The sequence below is a fragment of the Rattus norvegicus genome, chromosome 6 (assembly GCF_036323735.1).
Source record: "Rattus norvegicus strain BN/NHsdMcwi chromosome 6, GRCr8, whole genome shotgun sequence".
Lineage (NCBI taxonomy): Eukaryota > Metazoa > Chordata > Mammalia > Rodentia > Muridae > Rattus > Rattus norvegicus.
This window is the reverse complement of record NC_086024.1, coordinates 17,290,782-17,307,459: the sequence shown is the minus strand read 5'-3', so window position 1 is coordinate 17,307,459 and position 16,678 is coordinate 17,290,782. Positions and strand designations below refer to the sequence as shown.

Below are 16,678 nucleotides of genomic sequence, written 5' to 3'. Positions count from 1 at the left end.
GCCAATCACTGCGTGTACATACATGCATGTGTGCATGCATATGTGTGTGCACCTGTGAAGGTCGGAGAACTTATGGACGTCAGTTCTCTCCTTACACCACAAGGGTCTGGAGGATTGAACTCAGATTTCCAGGCCTGGCAGCAAACGCCCTTACCACTGAGCTCTCTCACCAATATGACAATCTATGAACTGTCACCCAACACAAATGGGGGCCTATGGAGCATGTGCGTCCTAACAGAATGCCTAATGGTAATTCAATTATCCAGAAAGTAGTGTTTTGTATTACACAGTAAATCAGAAGTAGTATCTATAAAATTCCCAGCTACCCAATCTAACACAGACTTCCCAAGGCTGTTTTGTGCCTTTCTATAATCATAACTTATATGTTTAATCAATGGTTATTGCTATTTTTCTAATAAACATTGGCTAAAGTCCTGTTTCTTCAGCTTTATTTCTACATTGAGTTTTCATTGTACCCATCCCTCCCCTGTTAACCTCTAAACACTCCATATTTCCTTTGGAGTCTTTTAAAATACTTCAACTAGCCATAATGAGTATTTATTTTATGTTAAGTTGTATTTATAACTTTTTCTTTTTGCTTTTTGGTATAAAGTCTCATGCAGTCCAGGCTGGCCTCACACTTGCTGCAAAGTCAAGCATTACTTCCTGCCCTCCCCTGGGAATACCGGCGCTGAGAATACGTGCTAAGCCACACCCGGGTTAATAACCATGCTGTACTTTAATCGTTTCATTAACGCTCTTTGTTTTTAAGTCGCATTCTGTGCTTCCTGCATCACCTAGGATTTCTAGTCAAAATGGCGCGATTCTCTGTCAACTAGGTAGGGACATAGTTACTGTCAGGACCAATGTTGGGGTTTAAATCTCGGCTCGTGCCGGGACAGAACACACCAAGCCAACATGGTTCCACGCGGAAAGGTTTAATGAGAGAAGAAGAGTAGAAGAAGAGAGGAAAGGCCGGCCATGAGCACGTGGGGAGGGGGGTACAGAAAGAAGGGACAGGGACAAAGAGGGCATGAGAAGAGGGAGAGCAAGAGAGAGCAAGAGGGAGAGGAGGGGGCAAGCAGCCCCCTTTATAGTCAGGCACAGCTGGCTGTTGCCAGGCAACTGTGGGGTGGAGCATACCAGGCTACTGCCAGGTAGCTGTGGGGGGGTGGAGCTTAGCCAGAATACCAACAGTTATGTTTGCCCAGTTCTAGCTCCTCAATCCAATCCTGCACCCAAGGGATTCCTCACAAACAAGGCCCAGCTCCCTGACTAACTATATTTCCCAACGTTACCTCTATTAAAAACACTGGCAGTATAGATCAGGTACAGCCCTTTCCTCGCATCTATGAAGCCCTGGGTTCAATCCCCAGTACCAAATAAAACCACTACTTACTTTTCCTAGTGTGAAGCGAAATAGAAGGTTTGTTCAAGACGATGATCTTTCTAGAGTCCAGTTGCCTTGGGTTACAATGGTCCCTGGCATAATCGTTTCCTTCAAAGTCAGTTATACTAATTTTTATTACTATCAATAAACATTTTAATTACACTTTTTTAAAAAAAATTCTCCATTATAAGCATTTTTAATTTCCTGTCGGAGTCCCATGCAGTGACCTGGTTTGACTTAGACGGAATTCTGACATTGTCTGGTTCCCATGGCTCTCTCCTCATCCATAATCTGTATGTCTTGATCTTTTCATTATCCAGGGCAATATATCGCTCAGTGTAACCAGGTTCCCTCCACCCCAGAAGAAAGAGACTCTCCTTCATCTAACCCCACTCCCTTAGTTTTAAGAAAGGAGGAGAGATGATTCAAACCACTCGCTTGGATTTTAAGAAACTGGAGAGGGAGCTCTGGAACCTTGAACAGGTAGGAATGTGATCTACACAGGAAATCTCTGAGAAGACACCTGTCCCTCAAAGGTCTTTGTCTCTGAGGCCCCGGGAGGGACTGCCTCTCAAGAGAAGCTCCCTGTGAGAAAGTGGGGCACACAGCACAGATCAGTAAGGACAGAGAGCTTTGTCTGTAGGGTAAAAGACAATTGGTGAACTCTGAAGCACAAGGAGCCGGGGCAGAGACTCCAGTTTGCGCTAGACGTCTGGAAACTCAATATTGCCCAAAGTATCGGTTACCTCACAGGCTCGGGTCCTGCCCTGCTTGGAGGCCTCTCACATAAAATGCTTGGTGTGCCTCTGAATGAACCCTAAGAAAATGTATGTCAGAGTCCCTTAGAAAGGGAAATTGTACCTGGGAGAACGACCCAGGAATCATCAAGATAGGAAATAGAGTATGACAAAATGTCAATTGGTCCCCATGTATGCCTTGGCCCAGGGATGGGACTAGCAGTGAAGTCACCCTTCGAATGATGGAGAGAAACACTCCCCACCAAACAGCTGCTCTGGGCCTCTTTTCCAGAGCACTTGCCCTACATGCTATTTTATTATCAAACAGACTCAATAATGAAGCATCAAAACATGAGAAGCCTTCAGCTCTTGGTTCTATACCAACAGGGAATCCTAGACGCACAGGGTCTTAGTAGCATCTGTGGAAGCATTCTCTCTGCATTCACTCAAGAGCCTGCCAACGATCAGACCCTCTCCAAACCTTCACTGTGGGTTCAACCTTCAGTCTGAACCTACCAATATGCTTACACCAATGCTAGGCAGGACCTTGGGATACACACAGGCACAAAACCTGGTCTCTACCCCTAAAGGACTTCATTTTTTAAAATAGGGGTGTTGAAGTATGAGTTACTAAGAATAGCAGCTACTGCTTTCTGAGTCTTTTGATATGGAGGGAAGGTAGGTATGTGTTACAAGAGGTTACATGAGGGTAAGGGTTGGGGGGGGACTTTGCATATGCTAGGTAAGCCCCCTACCACCGAGTTTATCCCTAGCCCTTAGTTTGGGTGTTGAGACAAACTCATACTCACTCCTTAGCCCAAGGAGGTCTTGAACTTGTAATGCACCTGGGCTGAGTAGCTAGGGTTGCAGTTTATATGTTTTTGACAAGCATTAGACAAGCACTTACAGTAGCCGGCCTCCCGGAGAGCCACCAATGCGCATTACCCTCTCGTATTCATGTGTTCCTATAGAGCTCTTCTACACTGATTAGCGCTGACATGTGTAACTAATAGGATTTGTGGAAATGAGGATGTGTGACTTCTGAGGCTGGCATGTAAATGACAGTACAGCTTCTCCCTCATCTCTCTTGGCTCACTCACTCCAGAGGAGCCCCGCCCTGTGGGGAAGTCCCAGGGGGAGGAGCTAAAACCTCTCGTCAGGATGTACATCTGAACATCCTGTTTTGAACATGTTCTCCAGCTGGTGCTACTCTTTTGGGACGATGTGGAGCGTCTAGGAAATAGGGTCCAGCTGGTGGAAGTAGGTCTTCTGTGAAGGTTCTCCCCCTCCCCACCCCCGTTTCTCTGCTTCCGGGTCCGCAATGATATAAACAAGCCTTACCACAACCTCCCGCCATCACAAACTGAGATCAAGCTTCCCTTGCCATGATGGGCAAAGACCCTCTGAAACTATAAGCCAAAATAAATAATAGTCATCTTTACCAGGTATTTTAGCCACAGTGCAAGTACCCGGCTAAGCTCCTTCCTGTCTTAAGCCAGGCAAGCAGGCCATTTTAGAGTCAGAGCCATAACCCTCAGCCACACCTTGCAATGCCTGTATTCCCAGCAAAGATCTAACCTGGTTCTCCAGGAGAAGTCTTGAGTCCAAACTATCCAGCTAAACTGTTTCCAAATCCCTGACCCATAGAAACTGTGTGACACTGTGTTTATTGCTAGTTTAGACCACTAAATTATAGGGTAATTTGTTATGCAGCCATACATAATGAATACAGCTCCCTTCCAACTAAACCCTGTGCCAGTCTGGTTGGGTGTTTATTATTGTCCCAACCTTATAGATGAGGAAATTGGAATTTAGCGAGGCTTAAAAGTTGGAGGCAGCATCTTCCTATGTCTATAAAACTTCTAAGCCCTGCATCCTTAAACTCTACATAATAAAACAAATTGGGCATAAATTCGGATGTCTATGCAGGGATCAGAGTGGGAGAAATAACCCACTGGAAAGTCGGAAGCTAGAGCTGAGGAGGAAACAGGGAAGGGTTCTTAGAGGATGTAAAAGTTGCAGCAAAACCGAGTGGACAGCTGGGAGACGGATTCTGGACGGAGCCAAACAGCCTGGGACGTCCAAACTTGGAAGAACCAAAGCCTTGGGAGTCGTCTGCCACAGGAAGAGCATGACTCCGGCCCAGAGTTTACCTCTGTCTTCACAGGATCCCAATTCTCTTGTGTCTCTTCCACACTGGTAGCCGGATTCCCCACTCTAGACTAACCCAGAGGCCACCTACAGCATCACCACCTCTTATCTACGACACTTCCTCGCATCCCTAACTCCCCAGCATATCTGGACGCAATTCTGTTCTGACAGGTGATGTTCACACTGCACAAAAAATGGTGGCTCTGCTGTTTATATTTGACTTGTCATTTACTTGTCTGCTGCAGCACATCTTCCTCTCTCCTTGCATTAGCCTGGTTGCCCAGAATGACAAATCTGGGCCATTCAAGACACCAAGTGCATTGCCTTCCTTCAAGACAGCCCTCTAGATGCACTGGTAGACAGCGAGAGACCAGAAAAGCACATTGTGGAGGATCCTTCGCTGCCGTCAGTGCGACCTTCAGGAGTGGAGTCAAGGTCTATAACGGCCTGCCCTTCTGCAGCCCTCTTTCCTGGGCATCATATTCTGAGCCAGGAACTTCAGGAAGTAAATGTACCTAATTTCCTAATGGCTGCAACCAGGGAGCTTAGTAAGAGATGAGAACTTCCACCCTTTGGGAAGCCAATATGATGCCAGATAGAGTGGTACACACCTCTAATCTCAGCACTCGGAAGGCTGGAGCAAAAGAATCAAGAGTTCAGGGCTGGAGAGATGGCTCAGCGGTTAAGAGCATCTGACTGCTCTTCCAGAGGTCATGAGTTCAATTCCCAGCAACCACATGGTGGCTCACAACCATCTGTAAAGAGATCCGATGCCCTCTTCTGGTGTGTCTGAAGACAGCTACAGTGTACTTATATATAATAAATGAATAAATCTTAAAAAAAAAAAAAAGAATCAAGAGTTCAAGGCAAGACTGGGTTGGTCTCCAAAGAATAAAATAGGCTAACATGAGGTGAAGGATGCTTCACTAGACTTGTAAAAGGAGCAACACAGATACGTCGTGGAGACTTCTGGCTCAGTGGTCATTGTAAAAGGGAAAGATGTTGAAGGGTGCCGGTCTAAGGTGAGTTAAATAAGAGGGACCGCGCAGCCCTCGCCAGGTCTGGCTCTCAGCGGTGCAGTGGGAGGAGGAAGGGCCATTTGAAGGTTTACTGCAGAGACTCCACAGCCTTGCCACCCCCTAGGGCTGTATTTAGTAACTTGCACTCTACTCCATTAACTGTGCTTGGCTTCCAAGCCCTCCCCCCAACCCTCGCCGCTCCGTCCCTTCCCCCACCTCCGGACTGAGCCGAGAGCCCTTAGAAGGTAATGAGAACGCTGAGAGCTTCGAGTCCGGGAAGAGCTTAGAAACGAAAGCTCTCCGGGCCTCTCCCTGCGCGGCCCTATCCTCGCTGATAAAGCGAACTGACAAGTGATTGGAAACAGGAGTTCCCAGGCCCTTTAACCCTTCCCTGTCTTTGCCCAGTGTGCAGATTCCCTAAGGGCTTTCAGGCCCTTTCCCTTGTAGTCCCCCTACCACCACCACCAGCCAACCTTTCTGTCTAGCACCCTTTGTTCTGGTGGTTCCCTGAAAGCTGTCCTCTTGCCTGAATAATATTGCCAGCTCCTCTCCTCCAACCACTGGGCCATGCCTCAAGTCAGAAGATCATCCCTTGATCCAGCCTCTACCAAGTTCACTTAGCCAAACATCCAGGTGGCGCTAGTCCCAGTTTGCACTTCGGGTTGAGGGTGGGGAGTACTGTTGGGTTCCAGTCACATAGACCAGAGCTGTTCTGCTACCCTGACTGGCTGTGCAGAGTTTCAAGAGTCTTCGATCCGAATCTCCCTTTGTTGCGTTGTCCCAAAAGCCCTCCACACACCAAATGTTGCTTGCTTTGTGGCCAAGCACCCTAAAGGGGCAGACGACAAGGGATCTGTCCCCTGAAGTGACTAAGGATGCTAAAGCTGAGAGTCAAACGGTTCCATTTTCCACAGGGTGGGGGAGGCATTGGAGAGAAACCCAGTGGCTTACTAGCCACCATAATTAAGATTAGAAGAAGCTTCCTTCAGTAGAATGGAATTCAGATAAACTGCCATTATCATGCAAAGAAGATTTGCACCTAAAAGCCCTTACCTAAACAGGCAGTTTAATGAAATCCCTAATCTCTGGCCACTTCTGACCCCTTCCCTCCTCCCCTGGCACTCTTTCTCCTACCACCTGTCAGCTTCAAGATTCTAGACAAATAGCCCATATGCTTTCAAAAGCACAGCAAAATGGTGGTGCCAGTGGTAGGGGTGAGGGGGTCTTCCTTGAGGGTCTGGTTGCTATGTGCTGCTTGGGTGTCATCTCCCTACAGCTCAGACAGTCCTGACTCAGGTGCTGAGTGTCGTGCATGCAGTGTCCCAGTGGTGGTGTATCTGGCAAGAACAAAGGTATCATCGATGGAGAGAAGGAAGGGCTAGGCCTGGCCTTGAGAAGTGGTGTGTGTCCCGCACCACCCAACGGCCCATGTCCGTCTTCAGGCCACATGGGGAACTTATTAACAACCTGAATCTTGTCCTGAAAATCCCAGGCAGGGTCCCATGGGCATCTCGAATAGTCTTAGATGGAAGAGGTCTTCGATCAGACGCAGGTAAGAATAGACAACAAATTGTCCTGCCTGTGGGTGTCCCCCTGCCTCAGGCTACACCGGCACTTTAGGAAGAACACTAAGCTTGTGAGTGGAACAGAGACTGATGGGAAAATCCCAAAGCTATGGGGTTCAGGTGGTCTGCTGTAGGGAAACAAGAGGTTAGGACTGAGGGTGAGTGGATCGAATGGCATGCCCATCCAGGAGAGACCATGCAGTACCTTCGTGCAAGAAAAAAAGGAAACTATATAGAGAATATCGTGAAAATGTTTCCCCCTTAATTTCTACCTTCTAGAATAAATCTCACCCTCTGTTCCCACTGGGGGGAAAACTATGATCAAGGAGGTGACAAGACTTCCCCCCACCAAAAGCACACGCCCTGTGACTGCAGAGCCTAGATTTCAGAGACCAGCCCACCTTCCCGAAAGAGAGATGCGTTTTCTGCTAACCCGAAGAGCAGCAGCTAGAATGATGGTGCTGGAAGGGGAAGGGTTAACCATTCAAGGGTCTCCTTCATCTTCTTGCAAGGTTAAACTCTTCCTTTTCCCTCCTACAGCTAGAATAGATGAGGAACCCAACCTTGAAGATGCGGGACAAGGGAGATGAACTCGAGGAGGCCTTCTGGCTGAAGACTCCTGGAGGAAACCTCTTCCAAGAAAAAAAAAATAGCGTGACGGGGAGGGGCATCTGTAAGTCATATAACAAACACCAGACCTCTCCCTTTTCTACCTCATTCCTTGGGTGGGGGCCAGCAGAGGAGCCATGTCTTTTGGGAAACTCAAATCACCATGAACCCTGCACTTTCTCTGTGAGCTGCATGATCTTCCCGGGGCCCAGAAAATGAACGCATGCACCTTCTTTGGAGGAAGCCATATTTCTAGAAATACAACTCTCTGGGTTCATAAAACCCCTGCTTCTCCTGGGAGAGTCCCTATTTCTTTGCACTAAGGGTTTTTTTTTTTTTTTTTTTTTTTGGTTTTGGTTTTGGTTTGGTTTGGTTTTGCTTTGTTTTTCCTTCACCAGGTAGGAGCCTCTGGGTTCAGTGCTGATAAATCTTATGAATGTGTAAACTATAGGTGGTGAAGGCATCCCCAACACCCAGCCCTGAGTGGGCTCCCAAGCTTCTAAGAGGTGGGTCTCTCAGCTTGGGCTGTAGCAACCACTCTATGCCAAATCAGGTATTCCCAGAGGCCATCTACTTGGAAGAGAGCTGCACTGCTGTGATATCGGACAGTGCAGGGCAGTGGAGACCTCTGAGCTCCAGAGCTAATGTGATAAGGGTGGGCTAAGACACAGGAATCTGGGACAAGGCTATTAGAGAGTCCTTTGTCTTTCTTACAGAAAAAAAAAACAGAAAAAGAAACAGGGAAAGATTTCAAAAGGCTGCCCTGGTCTCCAGAAGCCCACAGATGGCATGTCAACAGGTCCCAGAGGCCCTAGACCTGGGGGCCTTATTGGAATGCAATTACTCTAAGTGCTGGCTGTTAGGATAAAAAAGGCAGGAATGCAATTATAGAAGGAGCAGGCAGTGAGCTCTCATTGATTAACCTGTCCTGTCTGATCCTATACCCACCCCACAGGGGTGAGTTTCGGAGGCTCCGAGCCTTGCCCCTTGCCCTGCACTGCCCTGTGCCCTTAGGTTATGAGGAAGGAAAACAGTCAATGCGGACAGTGAAAAGGAAAAGTAATGCTCAATGAGGCTCCTGGACCTCAAGACTGCCTAGGAAATACAAAATGTGCACTTTCTTTTATTTTGTGTGTATTAGTATGCACACACACACACACACACACACACACACACACACACACACACACACACACACCGTATGTGTGCCTGATGGTGCCTAACGAAGGTCCCGTAGGTGCTGGGAACAAAAACTGCTCCTGCAGGAGCAGCAAGTGCTCTTAGCTATGGAGCCATCTCTCCTCCACCACCCTAAGTGTGAATTTTCTAAGATGAGCTCTGCACACTTACAGCCTAGAGGGTCTAGAGTCCCCTAAGATTTAAAAACAACCAGATTCAGGAGAATTGCTAGAAGAAACTCCTAGAAGTCCCCTTGCTCCAAGTGGTCAGCATCCCCCAGGAGTCAATTCCAGTTGCACAACTTCTGTGCAAATTATTTAGGACCTGTGTATCCCTGTTCCATCTATAGAATAAAGATTTAAAATGCCCACCATGCATTCTGAGGTGGACAAGAGAAATCAATGGCATAAAACCCACAAAGCGCTTAGTTCAACAACTAAACTCTCAATAAACGGGAACCAGGTTGATAGTGGGTATCAGCTCAGTTTCTTGAAAATAAAGTGGAAATCGGACTCATTCCCTTCCAGTTGTAACATGTGTACATGTGCCCATGTGTAGAGGTCAGAGATCAATGACATTCATTTTCCACACTCACTCTCTATCTGATTTATTTTTTTTTTGACAGTTTTCCTCAGGGAACCTGGAGCTCATAGCTGGCTAGCAAGCACCTTGTATCAGCTTGTCTCCACCTCTCCAGCGCTGATATTACAGGGCACGCTGCTGGGCCCAGTTTGCACTTGGATATGGGGGATCAAACCCAGGTTCTCATGCTTACCTTACAAGCACTCTTACCAACTTAACCATCTCTCCAAACTCTCGCAGTCTTACAACCCCAAAATCGGTCTAGATTCCAACGAGAATCCCACACAAAACCCCAAAATTGCACGGAGCTATGAGCCTCAGGGGCTCTAGACACTCTCTACTTCCTTTCAAAGGGATTCAAGCATCCTCCCCAACCCCAAGAGACAGCAAGATCTAGCCACACTGGGATACAAACTTCTAGAAAGGAGGGCACAGCGAGGTCTCTACCATGCCACTAGAGTGGATAGGTTGTCTGGGTCTAAATGTGAACCATCTCCAATTGCCCTCCCTCCCCCAAAAAGATTCTGGCAAGTTTAGTCACCAAAACCGTATTGTTTGTTGACATAACACAACCAGATACTTAATTCAGCTGGGTTTCTCTGTCCCAACAGGCCCTAGAAGGTCCTAGAAGGACTCACCAAAGACCTAGCATCGGCTGGATAAACTGGGGAAAACTAAGAAAACAAAACCTAAATGTCCTCTCTCTCTCTCTCTCTCTCTCTCTCTCTCTCTCTCTCTCTCTCTCTCTCTCTCCTTCTCTCCCTCCCCCTCTCCGCCACCTCCCCCAGATCCTGTGAGGCTCTCCTCCCTCAAAACCTACAAATTGCTCTGGAGCCTTTAAGGTCCGTCATGGTCCAGTCTTTCTCCTGCACTGTACTCCCTGCAGCCCTAGGTCCTGTCTCTAAGACAAAGCTTCCTGAGTCCGGGGTCAGATGCTGCATCCCAACCCCACGGGGAAATTCCACAGGCAAGAGCCATGGGAGGGGTTTACTCCTGTGTTCCCAGGCAGGAATAAACCCGAAAGCGGAGAGAGGAGGAGCCGGGTCTCAGCTGTATGCTTGTATATTCATCCATCATTCATTTATTCATTAATCATTCATCCTCCCCATCCCCATCAATCATTTATCCACTTACTTATTCATTCAGCCTGTACCTCGAGCTTGTCCTCGCTTTGGTTGCCACAGATGTCCGTCTGTTCTCGCTTTGATCTCTCCTCGTCCCTCTGGCAGCTGCACCAGAGAAACCTTCCGAGGTGCCTTGTAGGGTACCTGGCTGAAAGGGGCTCCCTCCATCTGTGGGGTCCCAAGCAACCAAAGAGACTATGGAGGGCTGTCTCCTCCCAGCAAAATCCTTCCCACTGCCGGATGCCAGAGTCTAGTGTGCTGGGTGGGTGTGAAGGATGAGAGGCTGTAGGGCAGAGCTCGAGACCAAGAGGGAGTAACGGTGAGGCACACCTGGCTGGGCGTGAGCTCTGGTGGTTTAGAAACCATTGTTCTGGTTCTGCTGGTAGGAAAGAGGCCGAGGGAGAATCTCAATTCCTAGGCCTGGCCGTGAGGCCTGAGTCCAGAGAACATGGTACAGTCGAGCCTGAGGCTTCGGTTCCAGGACCTAAGCTCTTACTTAGTCTCCTGAAAAGTTGCCCAGCTTCCATGCACCTTGCAGCATCGCCCACAACAGTCCCTTCTCAGCCATCAGTCTTTGAATGTAAGTCAGCTGCATGCTGCCCATTCAGAACCCTACCCTAACCTCTTATGCCTTCTCAGCAGAAGCCAAGGCCCATTTGATCCGGTTGCCTTTGCTCCTGTTTGTTCTCTCCTCTCAGCACTCCTGGTGTAGTCCTCCCTTACCTAGCCAAATACACTCTCTTCTTGCACAAGAGACCTTCCCACTGGAACACTCAGCCCCTGGGCTGTTCCTAGGAAGGGTTAGCTTTCTCACCTTCAGATGCTGATTCGATGGATACCTTCTCCCAAGAGCCAACCTCGCCCCAACACATTTTAAACTGCAAGCCAAGGGTACATAGATGTAACATTGTCTCAGCCCCTCCATTCTTCAATACTCGCTACTCTTTAACTGTATAATGTGCTCATTCCTTCTGTCTCTGCCTGCTAGCATAAGTCCAAGGAGAGCAGAGAGCCAGGCCTGTTTCCCTCTCAAATATATCTGAAGCCTGTGTATGAATGCCTGGCCCATCGCCGGAAGTCATCCCATGGATGAGCGAGAGAATGGCAGTTAGGTACTGAGATGTTCTGAGAACCAAATTTGAGAAGCTATCTATGAGGGGCAGAGTTTTAGGGCTTCCTCCGGTGGAATTTAGAAGCTCACAGTAGCTTCTCTCGACTAGGCTAAAGAGAAAGGGCCCGGGCAGGCTGTGCTCTGCCAGCCCCTCTCGGGGAGGGAAGGTAGGCAACAGTGTGGGCGGGGACTGTGCTAAGTCAAGATGCCAGCTCCGTGCCGCTCTGGGGCTGGCCAGCACTCTGGATGTCATTAGCTGATTTGTTCTGCTCTGTAGAGTGCACTTTTCATATTTAGGCAGAAAAAACAGCTTTCAGTCCCCGCGCCCTTTCTTCTGTGAGCTGTAGCACATGGCCTGCTTATTACGAATTAATCCTCTAAAGAGCGTGTTCATTATTCTAATTTAATTGTGTTTCATTTCAGAAAATAACTAAACCCAGCACGGAGTAAACGCCAACGCCGATCGGTTTTCAAGAAGTTAACCTAAGACAAAATACTGCTAGAGGGCTGCAGCAATTTGGAATCATTAAAGGGAACCCATGTAAATAATAAAAACAAAACTAAAATTCAGAATTAAATTAAGGAATAGGAAATTAAATTTGTGAATCTAATCTGAAATTGAGGCCTCATATGTGCAGGCTTACCCCGGCTCGGTTCTTCCATGAGGATCGCTCAGACCAGAGATTCTACGTGGGGTCGGAGGGCAGAGACGTGACGACTCCCCCGAGGGACAGGGTCTCCCCTTATGAGCATGAAAACTGCATTACGTTACAGCAGCCTCTGCATCTGGGTGACCTGTGGCGCTGGGGATGGAACTGGGGATGGTAGGCTTCCTGCGGCTCAGAGACTGGCCTGTCACTCAGTTAGAGGAGGCTGCTAAAAGGTTCAGTGCGGCTTTGGGACCAAGCGGCTTCATGCAGAGAAATCTCTCCAGACCTGTTCTACCCGTGGCCCTGGCATCCTCTCACAGGTCATCCAGCTTAATGGGAACTGAATGAGTTGTCTTCTCCCTGGGCTGTGCCAACCCAAGCAGGGTTCTGGCCTCTTAATGGGCACTGTGGCGACCTTAGCTCCCAATAAGAGAAATTCAGACTCCTGCATCAGACAGTCGCCATGGCAGGTCAGGGCTCCAGCAGCCATGAAAAGGAGAGAGGGGAAGGTACAGAGACTCCAGGCTTGTAGACATTACAGTGTACTCTTGTGAGGGTGTTCAGAGCTAGCACATAGCTCGAGCTTCACTACAGAGTATTTAGGAGTATTAGGAGTATTAGTATTCTAGGAGTATTTAGGGCCTGTCTCTAGAGCATTTTCTCTTTCCAGCCTCCCAAGTCAGACAACGTCTGGAGTTACATCTTCCTCTATCTTGGAACTGGTAGTTGGACAAACCCTCCAGCCTTCCCAGGCTGCAGTCTCTCGTCTTGTTAGGATTTCTCTCCCCATGAAGAGCCGTCATGACCTCGGCAGCTCTTATAAAGACAAGCATGTAATTGGGGCTGGCTTACAGTTAGCTGTTTAGTCCACCACCTTCAGAGGGGGAAGAATGGCAGGGCACAAGCTGACACAGTGCTGGAGAGGTAGCTAAGAGTTCTGCATCTGGATCCATAGGCAGCAGGAAGAGAGTACCACACTGGGTATGGCTTGAACTTATAAGACCTCAAAGTGACCCACTTCCCCCAACAACAGCATCACACTATCAACAAGGCCATACCTCCTAGCAGTACTACTCCCTATGGACAAATGGAGGCCATTTTTTCAAACCCTTGAACTTTGCTTGGGTGATGATCATAACCTTGCCTCGTAGTCATAAAGAGTCAACAGAGCAAGCCGTGGTACAGATCCTGCCCACAGCACCTCTGCTGGCTCCTTTACTGCTGTGCCTAGACTTGTCCATGCACACTCTTCCCCCACACACACACATACACACATGCATACAAGGGGCTCATCTTGTGCTGGAGAGATGGCTCAGCGGTTAAGAGCACTGACTGCTCTTCCAGAGGTCCTGAGTTCAATTCCCAGCAGCCACATGGTGGCTCACAACCATTTATAAGGGGATCCAATGCCCTCTTCTGGTGTGTCTGAAGACAGCTACACTGTGGCCATATACATTAGTAACTTATTTTTAAGGGGGGGTCCTCTTCCGTAGAGGCCTCCAGCTGCATTGTAGGTGACTAATGAGTGTTTGGGGGAAAAGGCCGATCGACTGCTTGTTTAGATCCACACAAGCAAACTGTCAAGGCCATATCTGAGCACCTGGGTAAAGTTTTCCATTTCCAATTCACTCTGATAAACCTGCACCTTAGAATACATTCTTGTGACAAGAAAGAATACAGTGCGGAAAAAGATGGGAGGGAAAGGAGGAAGGAAGGGGGCAGGGAGGACAAGGTCACTTTTCTTCTTGTGTGTGTGTGTGTGTGTGTGTGTGTGTGTGTGTGTGTATCATTTGTGTGTGTGTGTGTGTTGTGTGTGTATGCGTGTGTGCACATCTGTCCATCTGGAACATAAAGACATGAGAAGTCTTCCTCAGTTACTTCTCTACTGTATATTCTGAGACAGGGTCTTCCAGTGGGATCTGTGGCTCCGCAGTTCTCCTCTGCTGGCTCCAGTGATTCCCATCTCCACCTAGCTGGTGCAGTGGGATTGCAGGCACTTGCTACCACACCCCGCTTTACATGAGGTCTGAGGCTTGGGACTGGCGCAGACTCTCTCTCATACTTATGTAGTGCGCACTTTACCCACCGGCCACCTCTTCAGGCTCCTGGACTCACTCTTCCGTGTTTACTTTACATCCTGAAGTCTCGACCGAGGAACTAATGAATGTAAACCAGGCCACCAGAACATCGATTCCTCTGCTCATTTACAATGAAAACATTTTTTAAAAAAGATATCTTTATTTCATGTATGTGAGTACACTGTCGCTGTCTTCAGACACCAGAAGGGGACATCAGATCCCATTACAGATGGTTGTGAGCCACCATGTGGTTGCTGGGATTTGAACTCAGGACCTCTGGAAGAGCAGTCAGTGCTCTTAACCGCTGAGCCATCTCTCCAGTCTTGCCCCCCACCCACCCACCAGTGACCACATTTTTAAACTATCAGGAATGGGGATAGGAAATATGAAAAAGAATTAAAAGTTCTCCTCAATTCCCTGGCCATCTCTTCAGAGCTCATTCTAGTTCATCCCCAGCCTGTTATAAATTGAGGTATCGTGACATTCAGTCAATCTCAGAGCAAATACAAAACCAGAACAACCACAAATGTGGATCCCAGAAGGGAAGAGAAGCCTCAGATATGACACTGGAAAAGAGCAGGTGGCAAGAACAAAACACTGGCCTAAGACATCAAGGAACTGAGCACAAGGACCTAAAGGAAGGACCAGGGCCAGAGGCAAATGGTGGAAGATCACCCCAAAGGTTGGTTTAAGAATAAGGCACTGATAGCCCAGCATGGTGACAAAACACATGGAGTCTCAGAACTCAATGGGCTGAAGCAAGAGAGTCACAAGTCCAGGGCTAATCTGAGGTACATATTCAGACCCTGTAGGAACGGTAGTAAAAGAGGAGAAATCCCTATTTCTGCATATTTAATCTTTAAAATCACCATGTGAGAAGGCATAGCTCCCATTCTATAGATGAGAAAACAAAGGCCAGGGAAATCCCAGCACAATTCCCCCGCAAGAAGAAAGCAGCGGTGTAGGCAGAACACAGTGCTCCCAACCGGAGCCTCCTCCCCACCATGTGGCACTTCCTGGTTGTCACTAGCTCCCCCTGATCGCAAACCTGTCCTCGGGGATCCTAAACAGAGGCCACATGGAAAAGCGCCTTCTCAAGGTTTTCAGGGGCTCACATCTGGAAAACAGCCTGCTCTTTCCAAAATGCTTTTCCGCCTGTCTCCCTGGGTCCTAGGGAGCAGAGTAACTAAGTGTACACGGTCATCCTTGCCTTGGGGCAAACGCTGTGGCCTGGGTTCTGTGGGCTGTGTGACTTATCAACAAGACCAAGTTTGATTGCGTTTCATGGTCGGCAGCTCACTGCCTGTGAGGGCAGCACCGGCTTGGCATCCAGTGGAACGTTCCAGGAGGAAACAGCCTTGTCAGTGTGCAGGTACTCACTTAAAATTCCCCAGCCTGGTTTTAAGACACACATCTGCAGAGGGAGATGAAAACAAACGGTTTCCCCGTGTATCCGTATTATTAGATTTGACCTCCCATCGAAACAGCAAAGAAAGAGTGGAAAATTAAAGGTGATTTGATATTAGCCTCCCATTCATATTAGAAAAAGTAACTGCCCTTGCGGTTTTCCTCACAGAGGTGTCTGTATTCATTTGACATGCCTTTAATAACTAATGCTAGTTGTCTGGTTGCCAAGAAAGATTTCCTACAGGCTGACTTGAAAGTGACTCGGAACTCTGCATGCCCGGCTTCAAATGATCCCAGAACAGCAAACATTCAGCTTGCCTCCAGACTTCAGAACTGTGGGAGCAACATGAAAGACTGGGTAGGGATCGTTCTGCAAGCTGCATATGCAGTAAAAGAGCTGTCTGGCAGAGACTGGAGCTCCATGGACCAGGCATAGTGAGATTTGGAAATAATCTCATGAATTTGATCGGTGGAGTTGGCCAAACTAAATGATTTATTTCAAGAAAATAAATCTACTCTGGGGCCAGACCAATCCAGGCTGGCCATAAATGGACTGTGCTTTTCCTCTGTTTAGCCCTGGCAAGGACAGAGAAACACAAGGAACGCTGCTATAACTGCTCTCACAGGGTCGCAGCAAACAGATCACATCACGGGTATCTACGGCAGCCATGGTTACCTCTGAGTGCCAAGCTGGGCAGACGGCACTCTGATCCCATTTGACCCTCACCTAATCTCTGAGGTTACAGCACCCTTGTTTCCATTCTACACACGGGAGAAGAGCCTCTGAGACTACAAGTCACTGTTCTGCAGCTTCTGTAGGCAGTGGTCGCCTACCGGCGCATCGGGTAATTCTTCCTCCTGGCAAATGGCAAGAGGCAGTTCCTAGGGTTCCTTGCAGTTACATGCAGCCAGGAGATTCAATACTACTCTGCAGGCGGGTGGGTATTAAACCTCCATTAAACCTCCCTATCCACAGTCTCTTTTCCTACTCAGTGGCTGAATGGAGGGGGCCCCAGGGGTCGAAGAGACACTAGAGTCTGGATATGGAAGAACACAGGGTCTTCATTAACTATACT

General features: G+C 48.2%; 1 long non-coding RNA gene across 1 annotated transcript in view; it reads left to right on the top strand.

Annotated features, from left to right (window-relative positions):
• LOC120103473 (uncharacterized) overlaps window positions 1–12,031 on the top strand; it is a 28,717-nt gene extending 16,686 nt beyond the window's left edge. The window contains exons 3-4 of the long non-coding RNA XR_005505678.2: window positions 7,403–7,535; window positions 11,891–12,031. This is a non-coding gene — a long non-coding RNA (uncharacterized LOC120103473). The remainder of the gene's footprint in view (window positions 1–7,402; window positions 7,536–11,890) is intronic.
• Window positions 12,032–16,678: the final 4,647 nt, after the last annotated feature.